General features: G+C 44.9%; 1 pseudogene; it reads right to left on the reverse strand.

Moving 5' to 3' along the window:
- Nucleotides 1-557: 557 nt before the first annotated feature.
- On the reverse strand, nt 558-22,800 carry LOC136465364 (uncharacterized; annotated as a pseudogene).
- Between the last annotated feature and the right edge of the window lie 561 nt (nt 22,801-23,361).

Below are 23,361 nucleotides of genomic sequence, written 5' to 3' on the forward strand. Positions count from 1 at the left end.
CTTGGTCACACCTATTTGTCCTACATGTCTATGGGCTCCACGCTCGACATTATAGACTATGGGTCAGCCAAGGCCGAAGAGTTCAACATAGAATACATTGCTCGGACTGCTGCTTATGCTCCCTTTATCTCCAAGTTCATACAATAACTGCCGAGCAGCACACTTTCTAGCGCTGTTTTTTTAGAAGACCCAGTCACCGATCTCTACCTACACATGCCACGAGCTCCACGCTCTACGTTATGGGTGGTCGACTACGCTTCCTAGGTCACGCCTGTTACTCCTACACGTGCACGGGCTCCGCGCTCGATGTTATCGACTATGGTCTGGCCAAGGCCACTAGGGATCAATGGCCGACCAACTATTCAGACATTATTTGAACTACGCATAATCGCGTCAGGATTGAAACCGCGAAGGTTTTTTTGTCAAAATACAAGCAAACTGCATATATTGCATATACATGCACCTTAAAAAATTTATTCGATAAATAATTGTTTCTTACACTTTCGTGCTTTCTAAATACACTGTCAAGGTTTTACAGATGATAATCTATGAGCATATTACTGAGCTCCGCCATTACCATCTGTCTCACCAAATAGATCTATATCGTCGGCCAGCATCTTCGCTACGTCCTCCACCTCATCCTCCAGCTGCTGGGTCCCCACGTCGCTCAGTCCTTCGGTGAACCCACCCCCTATGGACTGAAGGTCGATGGTTGGGTAATGGGACCTAAAGAACCGCAAGGACATGGGTAGCGACGATCGTAATGGTGGCGCGGTTGAAGGTCTTGAAGTTTTCCCATGCTACCTTGTACCTCTGGATGATAGTGTCGGGACGTTGCCGCCTGCTATCGCGCTGAGTGGCTGGTTCTAGGTCGACGCAGTCAAGCACCGGCTTAATTGCGACGATTACAGCGTCAAAGTTCTCCTTTTGGACCTTGGCCTCCTGCATCAGCACGTCAAACTATGCTTTGGCTTTATGATGATAGCCTACAAGCGTTACAATGATCCATTATACAAGGATGCTACTTCAACAGTAATTTCGATAAGGAGGAATTCACCTTTCAGCTTCGAAGCAAGTTTGTCCGCCCGCTCTGTTTCCTTTGCCTTCTCCTAGCGAAGTTGATCGATAGCCTAGCGCATTTGGCCAAGCTCAGCGTCTTGCTCTACAAGCGCAACAGTTGTCACCGAAATGTGGCTGTTTAGCAATGCAAAAGTACATTCCTGTGATATCCCGTACCTGCTTTCTGTTTGGATACACTGTTGAGTTGTTCGGTTTTCCTCTCTAGTTGCTTAGAAGCACTTTTCTATTAGCTGGAGACAGCGGCCAGCTGCTCAGACTGGCTCCGCACCTGCTCAGGACACAACAGCCAGCTTTTTAGTGAGGACCCCCTTCTGGTATTCTAGGTCCCGCGCGTTGGACTCCGCAAGGTCTCATTCGCATTGGGCCCTCTGGATATTCTTCTCCGAGAGGTTCTTGGCCTCTTTGAGTTTTTCGTTCTCTTCAGCAAGGGGCTCCATTCACTTTATTAGCTAGCGGCGCTGCTCGGCAACTCGAGATATTTCCTTCAAATGAACGATGACAGTATCGTTATCCAATTCCAATAAACAACTAGGACCTTTCTAGATGCAGTATTAACCTTGATCTGTTTCATCACACCGGTAAGGGCAGTCTCCAATCTCCTGAACTCCTTGGTGGTGTCCTCATCTTCGATAATCACTACTTTCATCAGCCGCGCTTTCGAAGGATCCGGACTGCTTGTGGTCGAGGCTCGTCATGCACGATCTCCTCCACCTTGTCCTCCTCTGTTGTAGCCGAGGCACCACCTGGGGGCTCGGTGGTCGGATAGCAGGTCCAACCATGCCCTCCGAAGCCTCGGGGACTGCCGTCTGCTCCTTTGGCACCGCAAGCTTTTTCGCTCCAGATCCCGACGTTGCCACAGGTGCTGTCGCCGACTTGTTCGCTGTTGTAGATAGTCGTTCGCTACCACCATGCCCACCAGGGATAGCGATTGGCTCCCTCGTGTGCTCTCGAGCACTCAGGGACTCCAGGATGGGGTCTACTGGCATCTCCCCCGCTCCAGGGCCAGTTTCTGGTTGCAGCTCAGTCTGAGCGGGCCGGGTTGAATCTGTTGTTTGCCTTGCACTGTATCAAATCAGTTATTCAGTCACCATAGAAGTAAAGAAAATACAGCAAAGTAACTTTAGCACGAGGACACTTACGGTTTGGTCTGACGGTTCAATTTCTTGAACCGGCAGTGCTGACCTGAGCCTCCAGGCGTAGCAGCGGGGTTGACTCCCATGCTCAGTGGGGGAATTCTCAGCTCTTCCTCGGTTGGCCTTGGTTCTGCCTGCTACTTCAGGTCTACTCCCGCTTGTTGCTCGGGGACTTCCGTTGCTCGCCTCGCGGGGACTTCCATCATCTGATGTGTAGAAATTCCCTCCGCTCGCTGCTCGATGACTCTCCTTGTCGGCGCTTCACGGACTTCTCCACCTACCCCGGGTTGTTTCTCCGCGCGTGGGTTGCGTGGAGGCTCTTTCATGCTCGGGGGAGGATTCGTGAGAATCTCATCGTCGTTAGACCAATCGAACACCACGGTCCTTCATGTTCGATTGGTCTGATCATCATCAAGTGAGATGCTGCCTGGTTTGCGGGGATCAGTAGACGCTGTTTTCCTCTTCTTCTAGGCTGGCTCATCCGCCGCCGGCCTCTTCCCCCGGATTTTTGCCGACACCGGAGGAGGACTCTCCGTCCGACCAGTATCCATACCTCTAGACTCCGAGGAGACACCAACGGAGCTTTCTTCAGGTTGAACTGGTCATCGTGCATCCACTGATGGCGGCCAATCGTTTCTCGGCACGCCCGAGAAATACACTGCCCTATCCTGTGAATGGATCTTCACATGAGTAGGATTAGTTTATTGCTCGGCAATGATAATATATAAAAAAACTTCTCAGAAACACTCAGTCGGGATATTCACCTGAGGAGGCAGATTCTTGCAGTTGAAGGGCTAAATGAGGCCAGCGGAGCGAACAACTCGGCAGTCCGGTCTTCAACGACGTTCCTGGATAGTATTTCTAGCCTCTCTCGGGTACCGTCGGTCTCCCCTTTGAATTCAAAGCCTGGGTGCGCCCTCTCTTTACAGGGCTGAATGTGGTGCACTATGAAACTTGCCACCACCAATCCGCCATTGGTCTTCATGCCTTTTATTAAGCCGAGGAGTTCATTCACTTGCTCCATATCGTCATTGCTCGACAGCTCCGACCAACTCCTCTGGCTTTCTGGGATGTGGTCGGCATTATAGCGAACCGCTGGGTGGCTTTGTTTCATGTAGAACCACCTAGTGTTCCACCCTTTCAGCGACGTGTTAAGTGGTACGGTAAGGTATTCACTCGCTATTCCATCCCGCAGCTAGAGATACACCCCGCCGACCACCTTGGAACCAGCGCCGCCTCTCTTCTTTAGCCAAAATAGGTGACGAAAAAGATTGAAGTGGGGTAGGATTCCGAGGTATACCTCACAAAAGTGGATGAAGATTGAGATGTGCAAAATGATATTGGGGTGGAGATTACACAGAGTAACCCCCTAGAGCTCCAACAGATCCCTCAGAAATGGGTGAACAGGAAACCCTAACCCATGCCAGAAATAGTCTTCGAATACCACTGCTTCGTCAGTATGAGGTGTTGGAAAGGACTCACCGAGGGCTAGCCACCATCTGGCGGTAGCACGGTCGGGGAGAACACCGGCTTCCACCAATCAGTTTAGCTCCGCTTCTCCTATTCGCGACAGCACCCACTCCTCGTCGCATCGGGCCATGGCATCCGTCTTCTTGGGACTCGTCTTCTTCGATTTCACAGCTCCTTTCTTTCGGTGCCATCTCTCAAATCTGGTTAGGGTTTGGCGATAGAGGCAATGTGGTTGTGGATTCAGCGGAGCGAGAGGTGAGGAGGAAGATGAAGTGGAAAAGGTGGGAATGGGGTATGCGGTGGCACTATTATATAGGATTTTCCCCACCGTTCCGCATTCAAGGGTTTTTTTGGGAACTGTTCCCGCGATCTGTGCCACTTTGATTTCTCCGATGCGGCATATGGGCCATTACCTAGGCTTCTGCGCAACTGCAGCCCATGTCGCTCATTTATCACTACCATAAGTTGCTACTCGCCGAAATATAGCTGACTTCTCCGCCATTTATTAAGGCTCAATAGCCGACACTATACAACCGTTACTCTAGTTTTTTTCTCCATGGTATGGTTTCTCCGATGTCTCCGCTTGTAGCTCAGGGACTAGCTGCCTACTCCGCTGATCTTTGATTGTTTTTCTAGTTTTTGACCCTAGCACCACATGACTACATCATCTGCTGTCAGGCTTGGGGACTAAGTGGGCACACTTTACCTTGTGGTGAATGTGCTTTGTCTCTTTTTGGGCCACGCTCGGGGACTGGCTGCCTGCTCGGTTGGTTTTTCTACTATTCTTCTAGTTTCTAACCATGGCACCATATGACTACATCATCTGCTGTCATGCTCAGGGACTAAGTGGGCACACTTCACCTCATAGTGAGTGTGTGGAATTTTTTCTCAATGACTACATGCCTAAAGAAGAATGTTGACTCCTACTGCTTTGTTCAGACTCTAAGTGGGCACACTTGGTCTACTACGAAGAAATTTTCGATTATGAACTTGAGCTCCTTACACCCTTATGGCAAGCCATACTTGGGTCACACTGCTCGACGACAGGTCACACTGCTCGGTGATGGTACACGCTGCTCGGTGATGGTTCATGCTGCTCGGCGATAGGTCATGCTGCTCAACGATGGTACACGCTGCTCAGTGACGATTCACGCTGCTCGGCAATTCAACACGGTGGTTGGACCATGAGTTTGACTGCTTAGCATTATCTGCACCTATTCAATGAGCTCAAGATGGCGTTGCGTAATAGGTACAAGGCGCTCGTGGACTAGCTGTGGGGTGTATGACCCCAGGATACCCACGGACAGGCCACATGGGCTGCGCCCCTAGGGGTGGCCCAGCCCACTAGATGAAGCCTTGTGGGGCAGGACTCTGCTCGGCGCCTACCGCAAGATACTAGGAAGATATCCTAAAGATACTACGAGTTCTGTTAGGATATGTATGATTCCAAGATTCATATAATCAGTTATTACTTTCCGGATTATCTCTCAGATCTAACCGACTTGTAACACTACCTCCCTGGACTATATAAGGTGGGACAGGGACCACCCTCTAAAATCATGGCATATCATATGATAGCTAATACAAACCAACAAACCACAAGAGTAAGGTATTACTGTCATACTGACTGGCCTGAAACATATCTAACTCGTGTGTCTCTGTTGCCTTCTTGTTCTTGATCTCACGCTCCTCTACCGATCAATCTACCTTTGTGGGATACCCCTTGGAGGACTGCTGATGATATTCTGTCGACAAAAAGGGAAGAGGAGGCGGCGACCACCGCTCGAGGCCGCTACGCTCGACGCTGGCGCGGACGCTGCGCTGGAGGCCGCACAGGGGAGGTGCGCCGGCAGTGCAGTGGGCAAGCAGGAGGACGAGGTTGGGGCGGGAAGCAGGGGAAGCAGGAGGATGAGGTTGGGGCAGTGCAGGGGGATATTTAACTTTTTTTCCTGTTAACACGGTTCTAGCTGATTCGTTGGGAGAGAAAAACACGGTTCTCGCTGAAAAACTAAGCTGAAAAGTACAGATTATAAGAGAAGCGAACAGGGTCTTTACCATTACTAGCATCATGCCCGTGCGTTGCAATGAGAACAAAATAGTACCTAGCCATCTCAACATGTGTAGTGCTAGAGTGACAAACGCAATCGTGATCAACAGAAACACACAGATCGATAGCCGTCGAGTATACTGCTTTGGAGTGCGAGAAATAATACTGTGATAATTCATTGTTTCAGAAAAATGATATAATTTCAGTAACATTTTATTTAGCCAATCATCACTATTACATGAAAACCATAATGAGATAAGCATCAATTTTATATTTTGAGCTAAAGAAATTTCAACATGAAGAGCATCAAGAAATTTACGTTTTGTCACCAGACACTAAAATCTACTTTATCTTAGCAAAATGTTGTTTTGAGCCAATAGCTTAAAAATGAGCATCAATTTTACGTAACAAGGATACTGAAACAAAAAATTCACATCATTCAAATACATAGTTCAAAATAAAGATCGCAGGTGAGCTATTGCCACTACAAAGATCAGTATATGAATCACAGGGAGCGACGCGGATGGTGGCGGATGAATCGCGGGGGAGCGACGCGGATGGTGGTTTCCTTTTATATCACGGGGGGAAGCACGGTGAAAGCAGGCGAGGATCATAGGGGCAGACCGACGACCCAAAGCGGTGATTGTGGCACCAAAAAAATGTCTATCGCAGGGAATTGATTTTTGCTTTCCTGATTTGCTACGGCTGTTATGGGGATTGAGCTGATCGCATGGATCGAGTGGCATTGCCTTCCTGATTTGATCCCATGGAGCAAGTGTGCATTGCCTTCCTAATTTGATCACATGGAGCGGCTTTGGTGTCGCACCTGTGGACGGAATAGTTATGAATATTTTAGTTGTAGAGATAACGGATGTCACCTCTTCAGATAGCACTCTTAAAATTGCTCCTACATATTTACCATCGAGAGACAGCATTTGATACATTATTGCCATTTTCGTTGACGTGGCACGCCAACTCGACCTGACAGCATAGACCGGCCATGGGAAATGACATTTTTGCCCCTCATCTATTTCTTCTATCTCTATCCCTTCCTCGTTCGACCTCCCACCGGAACACGGCGGGATCCAGCAGCGACAAGAGGGAGCCGTCTAGGTAGAAGGACTCGTGCTCGAAGCCACAGAGGAGGGCATGCATGATGTGTGCCAGCGCATGCTTGGCTAGCTGTGGGGAGGACACTGGGATCTTGGTGAGCTCCAGCCCCATGGCACGCATCAGGTGCGCGAGGTGCCCCGCAAACACTCGTGTCACCACGCGGGCCTACTCGACACAGGAGGTGAACAGCTCCATCATCGGTGCCACCAGGGCCGTTCTGCTTAGAGAGCGGTGAAAGGTCCTAATGGCTAGAGAGGGGTGAATGGCCTATTAAAAATTTCTACAACAACACTTAGTAAACCGGTTAGACAATTATGAGGTGAAGCAAGTGTTGCGCTAGCCTAGTAAAAATACAAGTCACCTATCACAATTCTTGTTTCTATAGTTTCTAACCACACAATGGCTATGTCACTATACTAAGTTAGCATGCTCTCAAAGGCTAACTAAAGAGTCACACTAACCAAACAAACAAGCTCTCACAACTAGCTACACTAAAGAGCTTGATAACTAGTTTGTGGTAATGTAAAGAGAGTGAGCAAGATAGTTATACCGCCAAGTTGAGGAGTGAACCAATCAATCACAAGAATGAATACCAATGACCTCAGAATCAAATGATGACACAATGATTTTTTACTGAGGTTCACTTGCTTGCCGGCAAGCTAGTCCTCGTTGTGGCGATTCACTCACTTGGAGGTTTCACGCACTAATTGGCATCACACGCCAAACCCTCAATAGGGTGCCGCACAACCAACACAAGATGAGGATCACACAAGCCACGAGCAATTCACAAGAGTACCTTTTGGCCCTTCACCGGGGAAAGGTCAAAAACCCCTCACAATCACCACGATCGGAGCCAGAGACAATCACCAACCTCTGCTCGATGATCCTCGCTGCTCCAAGCCATCTAGGTGGCGGCAACCACCAAGAGTAACAAGCGAATCCCGCAGCGAAACACAAACACCAAGTGCCTCTAGATGCAAACACTCAAGCAATGCACTTGGATTCTCTCCCAATCTCACAAAGATGTTGAATCTATGATGAAGATGAGTGGAAGGGCTTTGACTAAGCTCACAAGGTTGCTATGTCAATGCAAATGGCCAAGAGAGTGAGCTAGAGCCAGCCATGGGGCTTAAATAGAAGCTCCCACGAAATAGAGCCATTATACCCCTTCACTGGGCACAACTCGAGGTGACCGGATGCTCCAATAAGATCGACCGGACGCCCCCTGCCAGCGTCCGATCAACGGATGGCTGCCACGTCATCCCTCTCTTCAAATACTAAGTGCCTGATCCCAACGGTCAAGTGATGACCAGACACAGCACAGTGCCATGACTGGATGTAGGATCCCAGCGTCCAGTCACTTCTAGTAAGGTTCCAGCTGCGAAAAATCAAGACCGGACGCATCCGGTCATGCCCGACTAGACTCACCCAGCGTCCGGTCACTCAACGTCTCCTCTGTGTGCTACCTTGTCAGTGGGACCAGACGCACCCAACCAGCGTCCGGTCATGAAATGACCCAACATTCGGTCGAAGACCGACGCCAACATCTTTACTGCTTCTACTGACCGGACGCACTGGTCTAGTTGAGGCCAGCGCTCGGTCCACTCTGTGAGACCCAGTCTTTTCTGTATAGGGAGTTGGTGGCACCATCGGACTATCCACACTCTATGGGCGGACACTCTGTCGGTGAAGTTTCTTACCCTTGCTCAAATGTGCCAACCACCAAGTGTATCACCTTGTGCATATGTGTTAGCATATTTTCACAAATGTTTTTAAGGGTGTTAGCACTCCACTAGATCCTAAATACATATGCAATGAGTTAAAGCATCTAGTGGCACTTTGATAACCGCATTTTGATACGAGTTTCACTCCTCTTAATAGTACGACTATCGATCCTAAATGTGATCACACTCACTAAGTGTCTCGATCACCAAAAACAAATTGGCTCCTACCACTTATACCTTTGCCTTGAGCCTTTTGTTTTTCTCTTTCTTCTTTTCAATTCCAAGCACTTGATCATCACCATGGCATCGCCATCATCATGTCATGATCTTCATTTGCTTTTTCACTTGGAATGTGCTACCTATCTCATGATCACTTTGATAAACTAGGTTAGCACTTAGGGTTTCATCAATTCACCAAAACCAAACTAGAGCTTTCAATCTCCCCCTTTTTAGTAATTGATGACAACCCTTTCACAAAGATATGAATTGAAATTCAATTGAATCCATGTTGCTTGTCCAAGCATATTTACTATGTGTAAAAGGATATAGACAAGTTTCATGAACTCCATATGGTAGCAATTGCTCCCCCTACATATGTGCTAAGAGTTTGGATTGAAGCTTGCACATATGCTTAGATAGGAAATATAGGAGACAATGTCTACCAAATGATGCTAAGGTATAAAAGATGGATCTTTAAAGCGTGATACCAATTGGAGTGCACCATTATACCATCCTTAGCACCATGGTTAGCTCAATACCACTTGGAAATGAAATCACTAGATAACATATGCTTGCTAGATTTTCATTTCATCATTCAACTAGCATAAACCACACAAGTATGGATATTGAAATTTAAAAATTTGTGTCATGTAAGCAACCATGTGAAATGCACATTCAGATGCACCATACAAGTTCATGAGCTTGCTCTCCCTACTTGTGTGCTCAAAATTTTAAATGATCCCTTTCCTTTGTCATATCTCTTCCCTAATGTCAAATTCTCCCCCTTTGTTGTCTTTTCACTATCTTAGTACACTAATATCTTTGTTTTTCTCCCCATCGTATTAATATAACTAATATCTTTGTTTTTCTCCCCCTTTGTCATCAATGACCACAAAGGTTTAAAATGTGGATAGGTTGAGATTTATCAATGTCAATCAATGGGGTGAGGATCATTTTCTCAAATTTGGTCCAATCTAGATCATTTGCCAAAGATATTTAACTTGGTTTGATCCAAGGACAAGCTTCTTCACACCTCCAAATAAGGGTTATCTTGTACCATGTTGAGTTAAACACTTAGAGCTCATTTTCTAGATCAAACACTAGGTTTACAAGCCCACAAATATGTCATATGCTACCACTAAACCAATTTAAGCATAGAAGCAATAGTGGTACCATACAATCATCAAAATCATTTGATTTTCTTGAATGAACCTATTAAATGTGAAAGATTACTACATGCACTAAAAATGTCATTAGCAAGGATGTATGCCATGCCAATCAACTTTTACCTTGGAGAGGCATGTCATATAAGTGGGGGGGGGTGCATCAACACATATTTGAGAAATCCAATATGTTCAACTCATTCCTTAGCTTGCAAAACCTTTTCTCATCCAATGGATTGGTGAATATATCGGCAAGTTGATTATCGGTGCCTACACTCTCAATGCAAATATTCCCTTTTGTTGGTGATCTCTTATGAAATGGTGGCAGACATCAATGTGCTTTGTTCTTGCACGTTGAACCAGATTGTTGGTTAACTTGATTGCACTCTCATTGTCACATAACAATGACACTTTCTTAAACTTGATTCCAAAGGCATTCAAGGTGGCCTTCATTTAAAGTATTTGTGCACAACAACTACCGGTGGATATGTATTCGGCTTCAGCGGTTGATAATGCAACACTATTTTGTTTTTTTGATGACCATAAAATGAGTGATCTTCTCAATAATTGACATGTGCCCAAGGTGCTCTTTCTTTCAACCTTGCATCCCGCATAATCCAAGTCGGAGTAACCAACTAGCTCAAACTTTGTTTCTTTGGGATACCACAAACCAACATTTTGTGTATGCTTCAAGTACCTCAATATTCTCTTTGTAGCCTTCAAATGACTTTCTCTTGGTGAGGCTTGAAATCTTGCACACATGCATACACTAAATATGACATCCGGCCTTGATGCGGTCACATAGAGTTGGCTTCCAATCATAGACCGATACAATTTTTTATCCACCATATTTCCACTTGCATCACTATCCAAGTTGCCATTTGTTCCCATTGGTGTACTAATGGCTTTACTATCACTCGTGTCAAACTTCTTGATCATGTCCTTGATATACTTGCCTTGACTCATAAAAGTACCATTCTTCAATTGCTTGATTTGAAGACCAAGGAAGTAACTTAACTCTCCAATCATGGACATCTCAAACTCATTAGCCATTATCTTTCCAAACTCTTCACAAAAGTCTTGATTGGTTGATCTAAATATGATGTCACTAACATAGATTTACAACATAAATAAATCTTTTCCAATCTTCTTAATGAAGAGAGTGGTGTCAACCTTGCCCATCATGAATCCTTTAGAGGGTAGGAAGTCCCTCAATCTCTCATACCATGCTTTAGGTGATGAGGACATCACTTCTTCATCACATACAAGCCAAGGAGAGGAGGAGGTCCAGCATGAGCATCCAATTCATCTTTTTCATGGTGGAGGCCTAGTCCAACTGAAGTTGGAGCCCATCTCACGTTCTAGGACCAGTCTGCCTTAAACTGGTCACCCAGGAAGCATCCGGACTCCATTTTCGATGATCCACATATGGTTGGAAAGCTAATTTGATAAGAAAGCCAATCAAAGTGGTCTGACATCAAAAGACCTTTAGAATCAACAGAATCGTTGAAACAAGTCAGCGTTTAGAATCTGCCAGGGTGCTGTGACACCATCTTTTGGTCCGTTGGACCGTGTATCGTGTTTGGGCCCATTAGGGGGTGCGTCTAGGGGGGTGACGCCCAAGACTCTATAAATAGCAGCCATCGCTCTCCTTAGGGTTTGGGTTTTGTTTAGTTCTTGATTTCCTTGTGAAATAGACATCGTTTTGCTACAACTGCGCTGCCAAGGCTGCTTGCTATGAACCAGGGCCCCAGTTCTTGATCTTGTTCGCCTGTGGCGATTAGTCCTTTCGAATAAAGACTTGAACTCCTTCTCGTTATTATAAGCCTCATATTTATTTGCAATTCCAGATTGCGTTCATCCTATTCTTGCTTGTGTTCTCGATTCGCTTGTAGGAAAGCCTTCTCGGTGAGGTCAATCGCGTTCGCATGGTTGATAACCAACGGAGCAGTGGTGTAACGGTTGCGGGGGTCCGAATCAGTCTTGGTTCGAAGCCTAGATCGTGAACATCGAGTCTCCACCAATCAACGCTATCATACCTTTCGGAAGATCGGGCCTAGTCTACATCAAGTGGTATCAGAGATCTTGTTGCTCGTTAGATATAACTTTGTTTTCCCTTTAGATTGTTACTATTTTTGCATTACCTATAGTCCACAAAAAGCCAAAAAAATATACATTGCCACATATTCCCTGTCCTATAGCCTCGTTGTGCCATGCAATTTCGTCATGTGGTTGAGTTTGTGCCCTAGGTCAAGCTCTGGTTGCTAGTTTTAGATCATTTTTGAGTCTAGTTTATGTTTTTCCTTTGTTTTTCATCATAATCCATGAATACCTTCAAGTCTTGCTGTGTTTCCTTTATATCCATCAAACCCTAGTCCATGCCAACTAATTTGTTATACTTGTCTTTACTGTTTCCATCAAATCCTTGCTGCCGTGACCAATTTTGCGCGCATTGTTCCCGTTTTGTCCTCTAATTCGGAGTCAGTTCATAAAACTGGTCTAGTTTTCGCATACAAACTCGGATTTCGACGTTCCATATATCAAAATTGATCAGAAAAAAAATTCAGATCCGTCCATAGGCCACGCATACAAACTCGGATTTTGGTCAAAAACTGGTCACAAAATCCTCTTTTCGTGGTCACAAGTTTTTGTCAATTTTGAGCACGTCTTCTAAAAATTCCATAGGCCACGCCTTTCACTTGTTTAAGCTCATATTTCTGTGGTTACTTCTTTTGTGCTCCTAAGTGAAGAAAAAATATCAAAAAAATAAAACAAAAAAGTCAAAGATTCCCAAAAATAATGACTGCCCAAAAATAGAGAAAAAAGAGAGGCAAAAGTGGAACAATATCTAGAGGAGCACATAGAGAGCGCCATTTGAGTTGTGTTTGTGTGTGCTGATTGCTGCCTTGTTCCTAATCTTATTCCTGCTGTTCACATCAGCTCATACATCTGGTACTTAGAACGTGAGTAGGCCAGCAACTAAGACAAGTACTTGGGACACTTATTCAGCTTTGCTATTCAGTTGTGAATTTTGCTATTCCTTGCTACTATATTATGCCTGTCCAAGCTCCACTTTCTTCTAACCAAGTATAGGTTCACCTTGCAACTATTACACTCAAGCTACAACGGTATCACAGTCAATGACCGATTACACCGCCTGTTGCTTTGGTAGGAACACTTGTAAGACCATGGTAAGACGCTTGAGAGTTAAGTGCCTTGTTTTTCCTTGTCCACAACCTAAGTAGTTGGTAGGGATAATACTATTTGTGTTGTCTTCTTCTTTCTACTAACCATGTCAGGAAAAGCGGAAGGCAGCGGCAAAGGAAATGGGGACACACCTACAGATTTCAATGACTGTGTTTCTAAGAATGAGCTTCACGCCGTTCTTGATGACAAGTTCAATGAGATCCTTCAACAAATCACCAACTTGGCCAAGAGGATTGAAGATGTTGAACAACGACATCCTGAACCACATCATGAAGAAGATGATGATGATCTCTCTGAGGAGGAGGATGGCGACGTGGAGGCTGAAGCCAAAGCTCAACGATGTGCTGAGGATGCACGTAACCATAATCGGTTAAACTTTAATCGACGCGGTATGGGAGGTAATAACCAAGGTAATAATGATCCTTTCTCTAAAACCAAGTTTAAGATACCTCCTTTTTCTGGTTCTGCTAATCCTGAAACATATTTAGATTGGAAGATGGCTGTAGATCAAAAATTTAGCTCCCATCAAGTCCCTAAAGAATATAGAGTTAGACTTGCTACTAGTGAGTTTACTAGTTTTGCTCTTTTCTGGTGGAATGATATTTGCAATAATGTTAATGCTAATGCTAATGCTCAAATACCTCAAACCTAGACTGTACTTAAACGACGAATGAAATCGAGATTTGTTCCTCCATACTATCAGCGTGATCTACGATTAAAACTGCAACGTTTAAATCAAGGTAGTAAGACTGTTGAGGAATATTAATAGGAGCTTTTAATTGGTCTTGCAAGTAGTAACATACAAGATGATGAAATGGATAAGTGTTCTAGATTTTTTGGAGGTTTGCATCGTGAAATACAGGATGTTCTTGACTATAAAGAATGGACTAGATTTTCCCAGTTATATCATTATGCTCTTAAAGCTAAAAGGGAAGTACAGGGACAACAACCTTGGCGTTCCACGAATCCGTCCACTCCTTCATGTCCAACCGAGGTGAGTAAATTTTCTGATGTGCAGACACCACCAGCGCCTATAAAGAAGAGTTCTTCTATCACACCTTCCAGTGGATCTGCTACACCTTTCTCTAGCAGCTCTTCTAAAATTGTTTGCCACCGCTGCAAGGGCATGGGACATATTGCTAAAGAATGCCCTAGCAAACACGCATATATTGCTACTGATGATGGTGGGTATGCTAGTGCTAGTGATGAAGAGAATGAATTTGCACTTGCAATTGATCTTTATGTAGATAAATTTGCAGATAGTGCTGAAGATCCTGATGAGGTAATTGATAGTGTGACATGCACTGCAAACTACCAATCAATCCTTGTTCAGCGTGTTTTAAGTACACAAGTTGAGCCAGTAGACAAGCTACAACGCCACAATTTATTTCAAATGTTCCTCATTGTCAATAATTTCCGTGTTCGTGCTATCATTGATGGAGGGAGCAGCAATAACTTGGTAAGTTTTGAGCTTATCAAGACCCTTGGTTTATCTACACGTACTCTTCCACATTCATACCATGTTCAGTGGTTCAACAATAGTGGTAAGGCAAAGGTAACACAATCTGCTCGTGTGCATTTTTCTATCGGATCATACCATGATTATACTGATTTTGATGTCGTGCCTATGCAAGCTTGTTCACTTTTGTTAGGCCACCCTTGGCAATATGATAATAATGTTCTACATCATGGTAGGCAATATAGATATACTTTTATATTTAAGGGAAAGACCATCGCTTTACTTCCTTTAACTCCTGCTGAAATTATGCAATATGAAAAGGAACTTGCTGAAAACAAAAAGAAAGACCATGATAAAGACTTTAGCAAACCAACAATTGAACCATCAAGTAACATGAAAGAAGTTTTATTTGCTCTTAAATCTGTTCTTGCTGATCATGTGAACCTTGTTATGCTTTAACTTGTACATCATCTATATGTCCACCTAGTCTTGCTTCTAGTGCTATGCCTCTTGTTGGTACTAACCTTTTGCAGGAGGAGGATGAATTCCCAGCTGGGAAACCACCATGGCAGCCGCCTTTGCGAAGGATTGGGCGCCAAGATGAATGTCTTCTTCCGGAGCCATCATTGCTGTCATCCAATGGAGGAGACGATCTACTTCAGTCGAGGACAACTTCAATTCAAGAAAGGGAGGATGATGAGGACATCACTTCTTCATCACATACAAGACAAGGAGAGGAGGAGTTCCAGCATGGGCGTCCAATTCATCTTTTTCATGGTGGAGGCCTAGTCCAACTGAAGTTGGAGCCCATCTCGGGTTCTAGGACCAGTCTGTCTTAAATTGGTCACCCAGGACGCATCTAGACTCCATTTTCGACGATCCACATATAGTTGGAAAGATAACTTGATAAGGAAGTCAATCCAAGTGATCTCACATCAAAAGACCTTCAAAATTAACAGGAATCATTGAAACAAGTCAGCATCTAGAATCTACCAGGGTGCTGCGACACCATCTTTTGGTCCGTTGGACCGTGTATCATGTTTGGGCCCATTAGGGGGCGCGTCCAGGGGGGTGACGCCCAAGACTCTATAAATAGCAGCCGTCACTCTCCTTAGGGTTTGGATTTTGTTTAGTTCTTGATTTTCTCATGAAACAGACATCATTTTGCTGCAACTGTGCCGCCAAGGCTGCTTGTTGTGAACGAGGGCCCCAGTTCTTGATCTTGTTCACCTGTGGCGATTAGTCCTTTCGAATAAAGACTTGAACTCCTTCTTGTTATCATAAGCCTCATATTTATTTGCAATTTTAGATTGCGTTCATCCCGTTCTTGCTTGTGTTCTCGATTCGCTTGCAGGAAAGCCTTCTCGGCGAGGTGAATCGTGTTCGCGTGGTTGATAACCAACGGAGCAGTAGTGTAATGGTTGCGGGGGTCCGAATTAGTCTTGGTTCGAAGCCTAGATCGTGAACGTCGAGTCTCCACCAATCAACACTATTATACCTTTCGGAAGATCGGGCCTAGTCTACATCACTAGGTGTTTGCTTCAAGCCATACAATGTCTTCTTCAACTTATACACATGGTCGGGCTTCTTGTCATCTTCAAAACCAGGAGGTTGCTCAACATATACTTCTTTATTGATGTAACCATTGAGAAATGCACTCTTAACATCCATTTGATAGAGTTTGATGTTGTGGGCACAAGCATAGGCTAGCAAGATTCTAATTGCTTCCAAACTAGCAACCGGAGCATATGTTTCTCCAAAGTCAAGACCTTCAACTTGTGTATATCCTTGTGCTACCAATCTTGCTTTGTTCCTTACTACTATCCCATCTTGATCTTGCTAATTTCTAAAGACTCATTTGGTTTCAATCATATTGTGTCCCTTTGGTCTCTCTACTAATTCCCATACTTGATTTCTTGTGAAGTTATTCAATTCTTCATGCATAGCATTCACCCAATCAAGATCCTTCAATGCTTCATCTATCTTCTTTGGTTCAATGGATGACACAAATGAGAAATGCTCACAAAATGAAGCCAATCTTGATCTTGTTTGTACACCTCTAGAAATATCACCAATTATAGTGTCCAATGGATGATCTCTTACAATATTTGTTGGTTGGAGCATTGAAACTTGATTGCATGTATTTACTTGATCATTGGGTTGAGATGATGTACTAGCTACTTGATCTTGTTCATTGTCATGAGAGCCACTTGTACTAGCTTGATTTGTATCATCTTGCACATATGAGTTAGAGAGCACTTGCACTTGATCATCTTCATCATCATTCACTTGCCTAGGTCTCAATTCACCAACATCCATGTTCTTCATGGCATTTGAAAGTTGAATGCCTCTAACATCTTCTAAGTTCTCATTCTCTTCTTGTCAACCCTTGGTTTCATCAAATTCAACATCATGAACTTCCTCAAGAGTACCACTATCCAAATTCCAAACTCTATATGCTTTGCTTGTAGTGGAATAACCAAGTAGGAATCCTTCATCACATTTCTTGTCAAACTTGCCCAATCTAGTGCCTTTCTTTAAGATATAGCATTTACAACCAACGACCCAAAAATAAGCAATGTTGGGCTTTCTACCATTCAAGAGCTCATATGGTGTCTTCTCTTTTAATGAGTGACAATAGAGGCGGTTGCTACAATAGCAAGCCGTGTTGATAGCTTCGGCCCAAAAAGATTGACTCACATTGTACTCACTAAGCATAGACCTTGCCATATCAATGAGTGTTCTATTTTTTCTCTCAATGAGGCCATTTGATTGTGGAGTGTACTTGGTCGAGAATTGATGTCTAATTCCAAATTCATCACACAACTCATCAATTCTAGTATTCTTGAACTCACTACCAATGTCACTTCTAACTCTCTTGATGGTTGTTTTAAACTCATTGTGAGTGCCTTTGACAAATAATTTGAATGTTGCAAACACATCACTTTTGTCCACTAGAAAGAATACCCATGTGTATCTAGAATAATCATCCACTATCACAAAGCCATATTTATTACCACCAATGCTAGTGTATTGAGTTGGCCCAAACAAATCTATGTGCAACAACTCAAATGATCTACTAGTGCTCATCATGCTTTTCTTAGGATGGGTGTTTCCAACTTGTTTGTCGGCTTGATAAGAGCTACAAAGCTTATCCTTCTCAAACACAACATCTTTGAAGCCTCTAACCAAGTCATGCTTAACCAATCTATTTAATTGTTTCATTCCAACATGACCAACCCTTCTATGCCATAACCAACCCATGCTAGACTTAGTGAACAAACATGTAGATAATTTAGCTTCACTAGCATTGAAATCAACCAAGTATAGATTCTCATATCTAAAGCCTTTGAAGATCAAGTTAGAGCCATCTACACTTATGATCTCTACATCATCTACCCCAAATATGCATTTGAATCCAAGATCACACAATTGAGCCACGGATAGCAAATTGAAGTTAGAGCTCTCTACTAGCAACACATTGGATATGCTCATGTCATTGGATATTGCAATCTTACCAAGCCCTTTGACCTTGCCTTTGCCATTGTCACCAAATGTGATACTATCATAACCATCATTGACATTGGTGTTGATTGAGTTGAACATTCTTGCATCACCGGTCATGTGTTGAGTGCACCCACTATCAAGAACCCAATGCCTACCTCTGGCTTTGTAATTAACCTATAAAAGAAGATCAATTCTTTTTAGGTACCCAAACTTGCTTGGGTCCTTGAAGGTTAGTGACCAAGCTCTTTGGCACCCAAATGGCTTTGTTCTTTGAGCCCATCCATGGTTTACCAATAAATTTAGCCTTTACACCATTTGCACCCTTGGTAAGCATATAGAAAGAATTAATTTTAATTGAGGATACATTAGCATTTTTGCTTTGTTCTTGCACTCATGCTCTTTATGACCAACTTGCTTGCAACTAGTGTAAAACCAACCATTGTTCTTCACAAAACTAGTCTTGTGAGGAGCAAAGGCTGCCTTGCGTTTCTTGGGGGTATAGCCCAATCCCTCTTTGTAGAGAGAAGCTCTTTAGCTACCCAAGCACATAAGCAAGCGGTCCTCACCACCATAGGCCTTAGCCAAGGTGTGAGTGAGCTTATTGACCTCCTTCTTGAGGTTCTCATTCTCAACCATTAGTGAGGCATCACAAGTGAAACCATCACTACTAGATGAGGTGGAAGTAGAAGTACTACAAGAAGGGTTAGCGGGAGGAACAATGATAGGCATAGATAATGATTCATCAATTATATCACAAGTTAAGCCTACATTACAAGTCTCAACATGCTTCTTTTTATTTTGCTCATCAAGCAAAGAGGAATGAGCCTTTTCAAGCTTTTTGTGAGCCTTGCCAAGCTTCTCATGGGCTTTCTCTAGCCTCTCATGAGATACATTGAGCTCATCAAAGGCTTGCTTAAGGGCTTTTAGTTCCTTACGCAAGCTTTTGCATTCCCTTCTCTTAATGTCAAAGTGTTCTTTAGCATCTTCTAGCATGTCAAATAGTTCATCCTTAGTTGGTTCATCATCATCACTATCACTTTCATTTTCATTATCATTATCATGTTCCTCATCACTTCCATCATCACAAGTTTGTACCTTAGTGGCTTTAGCCATGAAGCATGATGGAGTGTCGAACAGAGAAGACTTCTCATTGACAGCAATGCTTGCAAGTGCCTTCCTCTTGGTGGTCTTGTCATCATCACTATCATCATCATCATCACTATCCCAAGTGACCACATATGAACCACCCTTCTTCTTCTTGAAGGTCATCTTGTCCTTCTTCTCTTTCTTTTCCTTCTTGTCCTTCTTCTTGTTCTTCTTGTCATCATCTTTGTCACTATTGTATGGACATTGAGCAACTAGATGATCTTTGCTTCTACAATTGAAGCACCTTCTTGACTCTTTCTTGTTCTTGGATAAAGATTTCTTCCTTCTAGCATGGTAGCCTTTCGTCAACATGAACTTGCCAAATCTCTTAACAAAGAGAGCCATCTTCTCATCATCATCATCATCATCCCATGAGCCATCATCTTCACTTGATGTATCTTGCTTTGCCTTGCCCTTGGATGATGTGACCTTGAATGCCACGCTCTTCTTCTTTTCATCCTTCTTCTCATCTTTCTTCTCCTTCTTTTCTTCCTTCTCATCATCATCTCTATATGTATCATCGATCATTATATCTCCCAACATTTGGTATGGTGTCATGGTGTCCAAACCACTCCTCACTAGAATAGTGACCAATGTGCCAAATCTTGAAGGCAAACATCTCAAGAACTTGTGGGAGAAGTCCTTGTCCTTCACCTCTTCTCCAAGTGCCTTGAGATCATTGACAAGCACTTGAAGCCTATGGAATATCTCCAGCACACTCTCATCCTCATTCATCTTGAAGCTTGCAAACTTCTCTTTGAGAATGTATGCCTTTGCACCCTTCACGGCTTGAGTACCCTCAAATGATTCCTCCAATTTCTTCCATGCCTCATGAGCGCTCTCAATGTTCTTGATTTGCTCAAAAGTTCTCTCATCCAAAGCATCATGGATGGCACTAAGAGCAATGCCATTATTTTAGAGTAGCATTTCTTCGGCGGCGGTGGGAGCCTCTTCATCTTCAATCTCAATCTTTGTCTCTACCACCTTCCAAACCTTTCTATTGATTGACTTGATATAAGTTGTCATCTTAGCTTTTCAATAGGGATAATTTGAGCCATCAAATTGGGGTGACTTCTTGGTGTTGTTGATTTGAGCCATTTTTACACCGAAGGTTGTTAAGCCTCAAATCACGGTGACCTCGGCTCTGATACCACTTGAAAGGTCCTAATGGCTAGAGGAGAGTGAATAGCCTATTAAAAATTTCTACAACAACACTTAGCAAACCAGTTAGACAATTATGAGACGAAGCAAGTGTTGCGCTAGCCTACTAAAAATGCAAGCCACCTACCATAATTCTGGTTTCTATAGTTTCTAACCACACAATGGCTATGTCACTATACTAAGTGTGCTCTCAAATGCTAACTAAAGAGTCACACTAACCAAACTAATAAGCTCTCACAACTAGCTACACTAAAGAGCTTGATAACTAGTTTGCGGTAATGTAAAGAGAGTGAGCAAGATGGTTATACCGCTGAGTCGATGAGTGAACCAATCAATCACAAGAATGAATATCAATCACCTCAGAATCAAATGATGACACAATAATTTTTTTACCGAGGTTCACTTGCTTGCCGGCAAGCTAGTTCTCGTTGTGGTGATTCACTCACTTGGAGGTTCACGCGCTAATTGGCATCACACGCCAAACCCTCAATAGGGTGCTGCACAACCAACACAAGATGAGGATCACATAAGCCACGAGCAATTCACTAGAGTACCTTTTGGCTCTTCGCCGGGGAAAGGTCAAGAACCCCTCACAATCACCACGATCGGAGCCAGAGACAATCACTAACCTTCGCTTGATGATCCTCGCTGCTCCAAGCCATCTAGGCGACGACAACCACCAAGAGTAACAAGTGAATCCCACAGCGACACAAACACCAAGTGCATCTAGATGCAAACACTAAAGCAATGCACTTGGATTTTCTCCCAATCTCACAAAGATGTTGAATCTATGATGGAGATGAGTGGGAGGGCTTTGGCTAAGCTCACAAGGTTGCTATGTCAATGCAAATGGCCAAGAGAGTGAGCTAGAGCCGGCCATGGGGCTTAAATAGAAGCCCCCACGAAATAGAGTCGTTGTACCCCTTCACTGGGCACAACTTTAGGTGACCGGACGCTCCGGTAAGATCGACCGGATGCACCCTGCCAGCATCTGGTCAACGGATGGCTGCCACATCATCCCTCTATTCAAATACTGAGCGCTCGATCCCAATAGTCAAGTGATGACCGGATGCAACATAGTACCATGACCGGACGTAGGATCCCAGCGTCCGGTCACTTCCAGTAAGGTTCCAGCTGCGAAAAATCACGACTGGACGCGTCTGGTCATGCCCAACCGGACTCACCCAGCGTCCGGTCACTCAATGTCTCCTCTGTGCGCTGCCTCGTCAGTGGGACCAGATGCACCCAGCCAGCGTCCGGTTGAAGACCGATGCCAGCGTCTTTACTACTTCTACTAACCGGACGCACCGGTCCAGTTGAGGCCAGCGTCCGATCCACTCCCTGAGACCCAGTCTTTTCTGTATAGGGCGCCGGTGGCACCATCGGACTATCTGCACTCTATGGGCGGACACTCTGTCGGTGAAGTTTCTTACCCTTGCTCAAATGTGCCAACCACCAAGTGTATCACCTTGTGCACATGTGTTAGCATATTTTCACAAAATGTTTTCAAGGGTGTTAGCACTCCACTAGATCCTAAATGCATATGCAATGAGTTAGAGCATCTAGTGGCACTTTGATAACCACATTTCGATATGAGTTTCACTCCTCTTAATAGTATGGTTATCGATCATAAATGTGATCACACTCACTAAGTGTCTCGATCACCAAAAATAAATTGGCTCCTACCACTTATACTTTTGCCTTGAGCCTTTTGTTTTTTTCTTTCTTCTTTTCAAGTCCAAGCACTTGATCATCACCATGGCATTGCCATCATCATGTCATGATCTTCATTTGCTTCACCACTTGGAATGTGCTACCTATCTCATGATCACTTTGATAAACTAGGTTAGCACTTAGGGTTTCATCAATTCACCAAAACCAAACTAGAGCTTTCAAGCGGGTGGTGGTGGTGGCACCCGTTACGGTAGCTGGTGGCCGCCGCGAGCTTCTCCTTGAGCCCATCCACCTCGGCCTACTTGGATTGGAGATAGCACTGGAGGTCGTCGAGCGCCGCCTCGTACAGCGCCACGGCCTCGCGGAGGGGCGGCGCGGAAGGGTTTAGGCGTGGGATGTGGCCCACGGAGGCGAAGCGGTGGAAGCGGTCGCGGAGGCATGCGAGGTGGCGGAGATTGACGATGACGACCGTGGCCGCGGCGTGCATCTTGTTGGGGTCCTAGGGGCAGTGCATGCCCTGGAGCGCGGCGTAGGCGCGGCGCACCCCGGAGACGGCTTCGAACACCTCCGCCATCAGCGCGTCGAACACCCCAGAGATGGAGTCGCAGAGGGTGTAGTTGCAGGGCAGGCGGTTGGAGAGGCAGGAGGAGGCAACGCGGTGGATGAGGTCGCCGACGGTGATCGGCTTGGTCACCATTCCTCGGCGCTGCGACCGAGCCTTCCCCTATGGGCTACGACCATGTTCGTCGCCGGCGTTGGGCGCGGCCGTGGACCTGCATGCCATGGCCCCGGCTGCCTTGCCCCCCAACTTCCCCTATGTCCTGTCAGCCACCACCATGGACCCCATCGTCGGCCATGGCCGGAGGTCGAGCGAGGAAGGGATAGAGATAGAAGAAATAGATGAGGGGCAAAATTATCATTTCCCGTAGCTGGTCTATGCTGTCAGGTCGAGTTGGCGTGCCACGTCAGCGAAAATGACAAGAATGTATCAAATGCTCTCTCTCTCAATGGTAAATATGTAGGAGCAATTTTAAGAGTGCTATCTGAAGAGGTGACATCCGTTATAATGGTAAAACGTTAAATATCCCCGGTGCAGGGGGCAAGCAGACCGTGACTCGCCTTCGCCTGCGAGTGCGGCGCGGCCGCACCTGTGAGCGTGGGGGAGGGGGTTGCGAGCAGGGGCCGGCTGGGGCTAGGGTTAGGGGTGTTAGCGCGCTGGGCTGGGCTGCTGGGGAAGCGGGAATTGTTTAGTAGGCCG

The sequence above is a fragment of the Miscanthus floridulus genome, chromosome 7, assembly GCF_019320115.1.
Source record: "Miscanthus floridulus cultivar M001 chromosome 7, ASM1932011v1, whole genome shotgun sequence".
Lineage (NCBI taxonomy): Eukaryota > Viridiplantae > Streptophyta > Magnoliopsida > Poales > Poaceae > Miscanthus > Miscanthus floridulus.